The sequence below is a fragment of the Anas platyrhynchos genome, chromosome 10 (assembly GCF_047663525.1).
Source record: "Anas platyrhynchos isolate ZD024472 breed Pekin duck chromosome 10, IASCAAS_PekinDuck_T2T, whole genome shotgun sequence".
Lineage (NCBI taxonomy): Eukaryota > Metazoa > Chordata > Aves > Anseriformes > Anatidae > Anas > Anas platyrhynchos.
The window spans coordinates 13,316,083-13,329,197 of NC_092596.1; the positions used below are offsets into that span (position 1 = coordinate 13,316,083).

The following is a 13,115-nucleotide window of genomic DNA, read 5'->3' on the forward strand; positions in this document are numbered from 1 at the left end:
TCCTTCTACTGTGCTACTTATGGACAAGGAACACTCCAGCACTATGTCAGTTCTGAACTTTAAAACATCTGAAAATGCTTAGAAAATACCATGTCCATGTTTTATTTTTCATTTCCAAATTGCATCAGGGCATAACTTGTTACCAAGTTAACATATGTTTAAGAACTTACACTCTCTTATGAATAGTATTATAGTAATACCTATGACTCAAGAACATAAACCTTAAACTAAAACAAAACCTTAACTCTGTCTCATACATGGAGTTTCATTCTCCCAACTTCTGACAATGTAAGTGCAACCAACTACTGAATCAAACAACCATGAGCATTATTTGAACAAAATAATTTGGCTAAGAGATTGGAAGCAATGGCTGTAGTACACCACACATTGTGGCACAGAGTAGCTATGAATTTACATTTATAGAAAAGTGGTAGCTATGCATATGGCACTTCCAATGAGAAACAGTACAGTAAATAATCTTTGTGTGTTGACCAGCTTATTAACCCCTTTACATTAATTCAGATTTATTTTACTTACTGTATTGTTTTCTTGATGGTGGATGAGAAGGGTTCAATAGTCAAGAGGAGGTGATTAATTCAGGATCTAAAATAAGAAAACAGCTGCGTAAGTCCTGGTTATCCCATCCTGAAAAACATTTTAATGTGAAGTTGAAAGACAATTTTCAGGGTTAAAAAAAAAAAATCAGAACAAAATGTAACTGTTCAAAATGTGCAAATTGCTTTTTATTCACTTACACTGGTATAAATCTATAATAATGCAGTGACTAATTGTGCCCTGAGTAGGCAGAAGTGTGCCTGACTAAAAGATTGGAAATGGCAGTTAAATAATTAATGTAAAAATATGTTGATGATCCTAAATAAAAAAATGTGAGATATTTGAAATGAAATAGATGGAATTAGGCAATCTACTTACTACATAAGAGGCATTAGAAATAACCATTAATTGCATATGCCACAAATAAACAAGCCTATGAAGGAGACGTTAACATCTTTCCACTTCTGCTTAAGAGGAATGTGCCACAATGCAGTTAGTTTCTCAACAATTAAATAAATAACTCTATGCATCTAAATACATTTTTAAGGTACAAATACAAATGTCACAGCTTATATGATAGGGAAATTACAAAATTAAGAACTAATATAAATGCTGGAGAGAGGAGGTGGTGATGGAACAAAACAGACCATACACACTTACTTGATATTAAATGAAGATTGATTACTTAGATGCATATTGTAAAGCAAATTAAATTAAAATTGTATTCAAATACAAAGCCACCATAGGAAGAGTAATTCAAAACTAGGATCAGTAAGGTAGCTGTAGCTTTCTGAAGGGCTTTGAGAGCTTGATGCAGAGAGAAGCACAGAAGAAAAACAAACAGAAAAAAAAAGGCATTTTGAAGTCTTTTTGAGACCAGTTTTCCTAAGAGTGTGTAGTTGTGGTTCATCTCTGACAGATCAGTAGTATTATTCTAAATAGTGAATGGATCAGAGAAAGCTGGGGAGAGACACCTGAGCCTAACACAACCGGGCAACTTCATCAGCATCAGAGTTAGCACTGAGAGTCTAAAACAGCCTATGCAGCTGGGAGAGTCCTGCCTCAGAGACAGCTAATGAGGCATCGCGGTAAGTAACATTTTCAGCATCACTAAAAAAAGAAATCATTCAGCTTCCTCTGCCTGCATATTCTTCCCTCTCTATTTTCTTCTTGAGCAGACAGAGTAGAGCTGGGGGCTTTATTGTTGCTTGGTTTTACTACTGATTGAAGAGATATGCTTGTACTTTTAGATATATTTTGAAACCCAGCCTCCTTTTGCAGTAGCATTTAGGCCTGCAAAACTTCTATCCATGTTTTAATGTAAACTTCTGGGACTGAGCTTACAGCAGCCTGTCAGAGGAATGAGTGCTCCAAATGATGCTATCCATCTTGTGGCCATGCATTTTGCAGGTGCAAAGAAGGATAAATGATTTTAGTCTAATCTAGTACCTGCCTTAACAGTACTCTCATCACCATGGTAACACTGAAGGAGAAACACACAACTAACCTTTAAGTGTCAGCAGTATGGAAAACATGTTTTGTTCTTTATTTTATTTTATATTTTTTTGTAAAGGTATATAATGCAAAAGATTCAAAACCAAAGACTCTTAATTTGCTCCCCATGCTTTGAGAGGCAATTCTGTTGTGCTCCTTCTTTTGCTTTTGTAAATTTGCACTGTGCTTCAGGGAAGAGATTTTCTTGACAGACTTGCAAATCAGGAATAATTGAGGACTTTGACGAGTGTAAAACTCACGCAAAGCTTCTGTGACCTTGGCATCTCGATGAGTAATACACAGTTTCCTGACTTCATTCAGCTTAGCACTCAGATTAAAAACAACACTGAGAAGCTTCAGCAGAAAACTATGTACATACAGCCACACACAAAAACAAAGAGCTTCCTGGCCATCAAATGAGCCCTGAAAGACTAAAACAAGAATATACCTGCCTTTAAAACCCAGCTTTGCACACACAAGCATTAACTGCTTTGGCACAAAGACAGTTTATGTGAAAACTCACAGGGGACTTGAGAGAAAGTCTTTTCTCTTTACAGTGTCAGGAAAAGAAGTCACATTGATGCTGCTCCATTTTCCACAGAACTTGTCAGAATCATGCATTCACATTGGGCCAGCAGCCAGGAAGTGCCCAGCACGTAGCCCCAGTTGACACTACACAGTGGGAAGCAGGCTGGAGAATGACTGATAGGATTAAGGTCCATTCCTGGGTCTTGTGCTGGCATTACAGGTTTGCAATGTCCCTGTGTGATGCAGATGTGATTATGTGTGTCACCCGGCGGGGGCTCTGAGCAGCCTCCGTTACATTTCCCACAGCGACACCACTCTGGCCTTGCAGAAGAGTGCCCTGGGCAAACGGCACCACTCTCCAGATGTGTTCTGTCCTTTGATAGAGCAGGTTGAGGAGACAGGAATCCACAGCTCCTCGTCGTTTGCTCCAGGCAGACATCTGTGTTCTCCTGTTAGTCTGTTCATCATCTGACAAAGTTTTAACCCAGGCATAGTCAGCATTTGTGAGAAGTGGCATGCAGTATAATAAGCAAGTCTGCAACCATATTTCTTTTCTCTGTTACATCTAGTGTTTGTAGCAGCAAATCAAACAACAGATGTATAGCATCTAGAGTCAGAAAACGTGTTATGTTCCAAACAGATTTACTCTGCAAATATTGGAAGATATTTTCCGCAGCTAATACTATAATTTCTACATTTTTCTTATAAAACAACCAGGATATGATAATTAAACAGGCTACGTAGCTTAAACAACAAAACCAAAAAGTTTATCTGCTTAGAAAAAAAGAAATGCAACTTCAGAAAAACACCAATAAATGACACTGAATTGTGTATCTGTTTTGCTTTGTTTTATATCTCAATAATCAGGATCTTTTTTTAAAAAAATACAAATGCAGGTAATCTTTTTAGTATAAATTCATTTGGGAGAATAGAGATTCAATTACTGTTTTCAGACACTTAAGGTGAGTGTAATACCTGATGACAGTGTCTAAAATTATTATTTTCCCCATAAGTTTCCTTTCAAGTTAAATATTTAATTTTCTAATTTCAGATTTGTCTACTAGTCCTATAGGAATACACCGGTAGAATGTGCTTAAAAGAAGTGCTAATAAAAACTATCAATTGAGCTTAGACTGTCTACAATTTGAAAATGAAAATCTTATTTAAGTCCTTAACTTTAGTAATATGGAAAATAAAAGAAATAGAAAACTAAAGAAATTAAGGACCAGAAGTCTGATCACATTACCATGGTACCACTCGTAAATGAAGCCACACTATGTCTCTCAACAATAAATGAAGATTTAAGCTAGGCAAACACATCACATTTTGAAAATCACAATAAGTATCAGTCAGATTTTAGGCAAAAACAGTTGTAGCATGTGAGATGATCTCTGATATTTAATATTTAACTAACACTTACTAAAGACTATAACAAACAAGCTTCAACTGCACTTAAAAACTCACACTCGTCTAGGTTAACAGTTTAACAAAAGCACAAATGTGACCTCTCTCCTTCCAGGCTGCTGTTTGGTGGTTGCCTTATGAAAGACAATTTAGCTAATGATTCAGTTAATCTTTTTCTAACCACCCTCATAAATCTTGGATAAACCTGATGAAGGTTCAAGCATTATTTTAAATTACTCCTATTTATAGTCATGCCCAAACAAAAAGACTATAAAGTAAAATTCTAACAAAGGTTTATATCCATATGGTATGATTCTAAAATTAAGATTTCTTCACATCCATAAGTCCCTTCTCCTGTCATTCTAAAGCTGATGCACTTATTTATTTCCCTTTTCCATTCTTTATTTCCCTTTTCTTGCACAAAACTGATCAGCAAAAGACAAAAATGGGCAACAAACCTTTAGATGTTGTAGTTAAAGTCCATCTACATCTTTTATGGTAAGCAATGCAAATTTTGGCTTGTAGAAATAACCTTATTAGGTATGCAGGCTTTTCTTTAGAAACACTATCATAAAACCCACAGCTAAGTCATTAATCTTTTCAAAAAGCTTGTTGAGATCCCCATAGGCATTTAAATGGATCATAACAGCCTCACATATGAAATGTAGAGCTGCAGCCAAGGATTTGACAGAAGTGCAAATTTGGACAAATAAGACCATCAAAGCTTCAGCAGAAGAGCTTTCTGTCCTCTCCACAGGACCAGGGGTTGATAAGACCCATCACTGAGGATGAAACTATAAGCAAAGAGATAAAAATGCCAAATTCATGCCAGAAACCCATGGACTGTTAAAAGCCTCCCTGGTTGAAGCCATCAGATATTAAATGATTATATTATTACAGAGAGACTGGCACCAGAGGATAAAAAATAGAGTATTTGCCCAGAGGTCAGTATCCCCATTTGTCTTACTGGGTGATTATGTTGCACTCACAGGAGTGAGGTGAACACTTGCTGTATTGAACCAACTGAATTATGGTAATCTGTTACAAAAGAGTTACACAAATAGAGAAAAAGACCAAAAAAAAAAAAAAAAAAAAACTGGGATAAACCCCACAAATAAACTGTTACAATACCCACAGACAATGACAACTGGACCAAATCCACTTACAAACTAACCAGTCCTCTGAAAGAACAGGCCCAGATTTCACTATTCATCTCCAGATTTTACTATTCATCTCCAGATGGGTTCGAGGCTACTTTCCAGATTAGGTATGTTTGCTCCAGGTTTTCTTACAATACCAGGATAAAGTATTTCACCCAGAGATCCAGACCCAAATCTATTGTACTCGAAAGCTGAGATTGTCAGAGTCATCCATCAAAACTATTCAGACAGTACTATGAGTTGAACTGGAGTTAAAGAAGCAGAGAACTTGACAGATGCTGCACAATGAGACCAAAAAAGCTTTGCCAGATCCTGGAAAATACATGAATTTTTGAGAAACACCAACTACAAAGTGTTTTTAATGAGATTTGCAGAGCAAAAAGAATCATTGGCCAGGAGAAAGACTGCAGGTATGAAAAAAACGAACAGAGGCTGAAAAACAAACCTCACAGCTGAAGCAAAAGAAGTAACCAATGTTCTGCTTTACTAAAATTTCATAATCTTCAGGAAGAACTTTGAAAACACCCACACTATTTGTTTTCATTAACCATTCCTAGTTTGTGCTTTCTCAGGATCAGCCAAGTAAATATGGAGGACTTCAGTAGTAATCTAATGTACAAAATACACATTTTTTCTTCCCCGCCCAGTCTTCATGGAAATGCTTAATGTTGTGTAAGAAAATAAACAGCACATTTTAAAAGCTATACCGCAATGAGACACAGAAGAATGTGAATGTGTGTTTGCATTAAGGGAGAAGAAATATGCAGCCTTTGTGATAAGTTTCACTCTTTTTTATACAGACATCTTTTCTGAGATTTCTGCTGAGTAGTTAATCTACTTTTTCTTTTTAAACAGGGTATAAAATAACTGGGAAATGTTGCACCATCCACACGGAGAATTATTTCCAGTTATAGTTAGCATGCAAATGAAGCATCGCTCCAGCATCTAATCACACCTCATTTTGTTATAGGTCTGAGGAACTCATCTGCTTTAAGCGCATCAGTACTTTAGAGAAACATTTCATGATAGGCGTAAAAGGCCTGTGAATATGCAGGATTAATAAGCAGAAAAATAGCTGTAGCCTTTAAGTTCAGCCTCGGCCAAGAAACCTAATGACCATACTCTTCACTCCCAAAGCATGTTCAGCTCCTGCCTTGCTGTACTGTCCTCAACAGTTTTGTACCACACAGGCTTGATTTCTCTACTTGAAAGTGCTGACTCCATCCCTGCCACTGTGGGGAAGAGGACGAGCAGAAACCAGACTGGCCCCATCGAACATCAAACACTTGACCAAGGTTGCATATTGGAGTTCAGTGTCCCAAAGCACTGCCTCTACATACTTCAAATGGACAATTCAGTTCAAAGCCATAAGAGATGAATCCTTGGCTGTTCCTACTACTGAATTAATCATCAGATCAGGAACTCATATGTTACTGAAATAGACTGGAAAACTATCTCGCTGAGGTGAGAATGGAAAGAAAAAGTAAAAAGCTAAAAATATTTTATAAGCTGAAAATAGAAAAGAAAATCTATGCTGGCTCATCTGGAATGTTTGGTTTCAATATTTTGTGTTTCATTTAATGTTATTCCTTCACAATTTCCAACTAAGAATTATCTTAGCTTTCAAAGAGAAAACCTATTTGAAACAAAATCCTGGAACATTTCCATTTTGAGAATGTCAAAACAGAAAAGAGTGACAGCTCTAGAACTTTTTGCAAAATGGAAAATGAATCAGAGTGACTACTTCCCCATGAAAATGATGAATTGGTATTTCACAAGGACTAGATAGCTGAGTATAACCAATGATACTTCTGTTACAGTTCAGTCATGAGGATCTGTGAGCTGCAAGCACTCACCCACCCTCCTGCTGCGAGAAGAGAGCAGCAAGCTGTCAGAGGTGAAGCCCAGATGGGGATGCTCTCTGGATTGCCTGCCCTCCCCAGACAAATCTGAAGCCACTCTTCCTGCCCCCTTCATACCAAAGAAATGAGCATTTCTACTAAAGCAATGCTTCCTCCTCTCTTTTTGCCAAAGAGCTGTTTTCTCATTTACTTCAAGCTGCTCTCTACCAAAAAGAATAAAAAATTAGAATTTGTTTAAAGACCCTTTGAGAGCTACAAAAAATCATACAGAATTCCTACAAAGTCCATTTTGGGACATTGTTCCTCAGCTGTTCCAGTTTTTAATAGGTTGTCATTTATGCTGTTGTTCCTCAAACTGTCTCGTGTTTAATTTTGTAAATTTACATAAGGAATGCAGAATCATGAAACCAAAGTTACAGATGCTTTACAGCCTATCAAAAACAAACCTCAAATATTATTTTCCTCATCTTTTATTTGTCTGTGGTCTTTTTTAGAGATTTCATATAGGTTTTGCTTTACATTTATGTAATCAGACTGCCTTTTATTGCAGCAGAAAGCTTCCTGCTTGGAATGCATTTAGTTAACAAGAAAATGCTTATTTATTCAAACCAAACACTTTTTGCTGTACTGTAAGTCAGGCTCACTGTGACTGTCTGTCTCCGCTCCAATTAATATTTAATTATTTATTCAAATTAGAGCAGCTTCTATGGGACCGTGCCAGTCCAGAATAGCCAATAAGCTGGGGGACAGAACATGCATTTGCAGGTACCCCAAATTCAAACTCCCATGGTGATTTAATATGAGGGTCTGAGAGGCAGAACGATGACCACCTCCCCAGCGATGAGAAGAATCACAGCCAACCTACTTTGAATTGCTGCTGAGCATCTCAGTGTCAAGATCAAAGTCGGATGTGTTGCCTCATATGAAAAGCGGGGATGAGACTAAATTACTTCACAAAAATGTGCTGAATAATTAGCAGCTGTATGGTGTTTTGACATTGCATGCTTTTTAGGAGGAGGAAGGGATATTGTTCTGAACACAATTTCCTAACTGTTCGTGTGTGCCACTCATTGTAAATCTTCAATCAGAAATGGGCCCAGGAATGACAAAAAGATTCCAGATGTATAAAGATGCATGAAAAAGAAACATCATCTTTTCATATTGGTCAATGTTATAATATATTATTACCAAGTCTGTTTTTCACAAATACAAGCAGAGCTAAAAATAAATAATCCATTGGCACCTGTCTAGACTTATGTTGTTTTCATATTCAAGACTTGCTAGACCCCACATTAGCATGTCTTTAAGCTCAGTGAAACTGTATTTTGAACACAAGCAGGAATTACAAATATAAAATTTTAGTTATGCTCTTTTTTTCCTAGAAATACTTTACGTAATGCCCTGTAATATTCATGAATATTTGTGTACAGATGGTCCCACAGTAAAATCTTCCCTGGATGCTAGCAGAAGTACCTCACCACCTATCCCAGTAATGTCCCACACATTATAAAACTTCTTTGTGAGCCGGAACATGAGTACTAAGGCAGGCTGAAAAAAATATTTTTAAAAAGTGCCGCATCTGTGACATAACTATGAGATGACATTATTTTCTCTCTTTTTTTTTCTTCTTTTTTTCTATCTTCTTTTTTTTTTTTTTTCTTCCAGGAGTAATTTCCTAATCAAAGCCCAGAAGTTGTTGAGCTAATGAAAATGTCACCTGCAATTTGATGGAGATAGTTTTGATTGCCTAGGTGTCATCATGCATACTGCAGTGTTTTCTCAATGACTGCAGAATATCTCATTTTCCTCTTGAGTACAGGCTCATTGATAACTGGAGGAATGATGCAGAGAAGCATGAGCTGTGTGGCCAGTAGTTAACAGCCCCACACACCACACCAGTTCTTCAATATGTCAGGACATCTATCAGAATGAGTAAAGCTGGTTAATGGCTTTTCAGGGCTAACTGAGTTAATTGCTAATCATGCACCTACAGATTTAAAACATTACCAAAAATAGTCCTGATGCACACAGCAAATTTGTGTAATTGTGTACTGTTGGTGCTGATTGCTTTGCATCAGACCCAAAATATTGTGCAATGCAATCAGTACCAACAGTACACGAGGGCTGAACACCAGTGTGTTTAGTGTTTGACAAAGAGAAATAAATACACCTTTGGCAACATCTTTCACACATTCCAGTCAAATTCACCAAGCTCTGAGTTTAGAAACAAAAGGAGCCATGAGAACATCTTTCAATATTTCAGAACTAAAATATCTGTTTTAAGAAATGTAGCATGATTTTTCTTTTTTACTTTTCTTTTAATGCCCTTGTAGAATAATTAAGTTTTAAAATATGTTTTTATTGAATTTCAAAGCTTAAACATTTTTTCAGTTTGTTTCAAATGCTCAAATTATTTTTAAAAAATGAATACCAATTAATAAATATATACGTGTATATGTAGTTGTTCTTTGATTAGGTCTCTACATTATGTAGACATGGCTCACTTTCATAGCTTTCCAGGATTTTAAGGTATCACTTGCAGTCTGATGAGTACTCTCTCAAGTACATTACCTACCCTCATTACACTTGTAGTTTATTCAAACATAAACTAGAAGTAGTAATACTTAGCTTGCTCATTTAATTCCAACTCACTGGGAGCTGAGTACCTAATCCTAATACATCTGTTGTTTTTTTTTTTGTTTGCTTTGTTTTGTTTCATAAACTACCATTCTGATGTTTATATGCAGAGATGATCAGAATATTTTAGCAATCTTGGTTTGTTTTAATTTGAATTTTTTTTTTTTTGGAAAAAAAAAAAAAAAGAGGCATGTCAACATATATTTTTTTCAGCATTTTAAGTCTCTGACTGAAGAGAGAGCACAACTTGAACCTCCAGCTGCTCAATCCTATGCTGCTCACCTAGCAATAGAAGTAAAATTTTGTGCTACAACATACTTCCTAAGATTATCAAAGAGTTCCTATAAACAAAGGAGTTTGCAGATGAATACCATGGCATGTGTGCATAGAGGTTGTTCACAAGATATTCGTACAAGTATTTTCTTTCCGTAGTATCAAATGTGCACATTTTTGTTTCTGTGAAGGGTAAGAAAATACATATCACCCTGACGAAGTCCAATTCTGTTGAAGAGGTTTACCTCAACACTAGTACTGATGAATCAGCAAGTAACCTCACAAGCCCTTTAGAAGGATTGGATGCAGAAATAATTATTTCTTGAGACAGTCCCCGACAAGATTGTTGTTTTGATGAATTGGCATACATGGAACTCAGAAATGATGAATTGCACTGACGTTAATTCTATTAAAAGTTGCCTAATATGCACATAATTTGATTTATGAATTTTTCAACATAGAAGAGCACCCTCATCTCATATAAAGCAAAACAGTCCCATTACTAAAACATAGCAATATTACAGACGCTAGATATTGAATAACATCTTCCACTCTATAGCTCTTTACATTCTCAGCAAGTTTTATTGCGGAATATGACAATCGATACATATATCTGCATACTTGTGAAGTCAGACCTGTCTTGTCTACTCTCAGAAAAATGACAGTGAATACATCTACTAGTTCTACATAGTCAGCAGTGTCTCACTTAAGTCGCTGTTTGCTAAGTAGACAAAATAAATGTCCATGAGGTGTTTCTATCTCAGTACACTGGGATGCATCAATTTTTAGGTTCTTTTAGTCATGCAGTTCTACGATTCTCTGATCCATAACACTCATAACAAATCTAAGCACAATGGAATAGAATAATTTATAAAAACTAAAATACTGCATGTTTATACATATTTGATTTATATCCCTCTCTAGAGTCTTGTACTGGCACTACAGACAAGCTAACATAAATGCCTTTTTCCATGAAACTAACCCTGAAACCCTCTACAAAGCCATTTTTACTACTGCAGATGAAGAGAAGAGAAAGAAGATACTTCATTTTATAAAGACAAAAAATGTTTTTCCTCTTCCTCAAGGGTAACCCTGGCCATGAATATGTGGATAACACAAGTTAACTCAGAACAAGCTGAAAATCACCTGGGGAAATGAAGAACTACCAAGATGAGCCAAATATCACAGATGTCAGTGTATACGTTCTCAAGGACACATCAGAAACTAGAGCAAATGGGTTTAAAATGTATACAGCTAAAACAAACTGGCAGGAGTATTTTTCTTCCAGAGAAGTAAAGTAGCAAATTTCTTGCAAAAAACATATGCATGTATGCATGCATATGATGTTTTTCCTGCCTTGTGCTTGTTGTCTTTATTCAGAAGACCCCTTTAAGTTTCTTTGTAGTTGTAAAACAGCAGAGGAGAGACCATACATGCAAATTTACCTAGTCTAGGGAAACCAGTAACTACAGAGTAAATAGCATCCATATACTGACAGGTATCCAAAGCCACATTCCTCTAGCACTGATGTGACAACAGCTCAGTAGCTTTCACTTGCCAGAATAACTCCTGTGATAATAGAGGCAGAACCTCAAACATAGCTAAAGCACACATGAAAACACCTGAGAGGTTATAGGCATGCTAAGGCAACTGCAGGGCTCAACCACTCAACCTGAAGCCTAGAGAAGTATAACATAAAAAGTTTCTAGAGGTTTAGTTACTTTTTTTTTTTTTTTTTTTCTTTCCAAAGGTCAAGTAGGAATTGATTTAGTAGAAAAGGCTAGAGCTGTTTTGGTGCTATCTGGCCTGCTTTGCCCGCCTGTAGGTGCTAATGGTGTAACAGTAGGTATACTTCTGCCAACTGAAACTAGAAGACAGTGAACTAAACTCTAAAAATTATTCAGGAAATTTGCTTATCTTTGCCTCCTTGGCAATCCTTCAACTTTAATTATAATTGTGTTGGAAAAACATAGCATTCTTTATAGAACTTTTTTAAGCCTGACTTGTTCTGCTGCCATTATAAGCAAACTAAATAGCTGAGCAATTTAATTTAATTTCTCCAATACTGCCTTATGTTTTCTAAACAGGAACCATAGCTCTTCTAAGTTTGAAAAATCTGAGATATTGATTACTGTACACTTTCTTTTGAGAGTAAAATGGATTAAATGGGTTATTTTTCTCATTCAACAAAAGCCATAATGAAGCATGGCTGACTAGAATGTGTTGTCTATACATTTTGGCTGTCCTATTAAAACTGAAATAAAACAGAAAATTTGGGGATGAGTAAGCACAGGGTTATATATTTAAACTGGCAAAAGGAAACATTTGCCCACAGAGATGCTGTGTTCATAGCTACAAACTGCCTTCATATTTTGACTGGTAAGAAGGATTTGATTAAGAAAAGGTGATCCTGTGAGTTCTGGTTTCCTGTGGAGTTGTGTCTTAATGTGGATTTACTAGATGTAGGATTTATTTTTTTTCCTTTTGTCTGATCAAAGCCTTTTTGGCATATAGTCAATATTTTTTTTTCTCTCCATGTAGATTACAGGGGAGTTTTCAGCTCTTTCTTCACTGGAATCCCTAATAACCTCCCTTTTTGCTTTCTCTGGGTTTGAGAGGAGAGAAGAAAGACAGAGTTGGCCAAACACAGGCAGCATACATAAAAGCTACTGTCTTGGTTTCATTACCTTAGAATAGTACACTAGAACATTCACACAAGAAGAAAAAAAAAAAAGAAATAGGGAAGAAGAAAGAGCAATGACATAATGCTGCTCTTTGTTGAAGATCTGTAGCTCTCTGAGTGCTCCTTTTGGGACCGAGAGATGGGATGTATTTCAACTCACACAGTGTCAGAGGGATTGGATTGACCTAAAGCAGATCAGGCAAGAATATGACATCTTTAAGACATCTGTGCACCTTCACCTTACAGGTCTACCACCTCTGCCCAGGTCAGTTTCTGCCCAGTTTTACTGATACGCCATCAAATATATCAGTCAGATAAGAAAAAATGGTGAGCATAAAAGAGTAGTTCATGCTGTAAATTTTAGCAAACTTGTTCATAAGGCTGCAGACCCAGAGATCAATCAAAGCTAGGCAGTCACAAGAGTTGTGACATCTCAGACCAGGTGAACAAAACCAGAAAAAGGGAGATGCTGCACTGAAAAGCTTCTGACAGGGGAAGTGTAGAGGTCCAGAGAATGAA

General features: G+C 36.5%; 1 long non-coding RNA gene across 6 annotated transcripts in view; it reads right to left on the minus strand.

Annotated features, from left to right (window-relative positions):
- The window catches only part of LOC110352364 (uncharacterized), a 285,853-nt gene that overhangs the window by 106,623 nt on the left and 166,115 nt on the right, over positions 1–13,115 (minus strand). For all 6 annotated transcript variants that reach the window (XR_005268230.2, XR_011811705.1, XR_005268234.2 and 3 more), the window contains one exon: positions 538–603. This is a non-coding gene — a long non-coding RNA (uncharacterized lncRNA). The remainder of the gene's footprint in view (positions 1–537; positions 604–13,115) is intronic.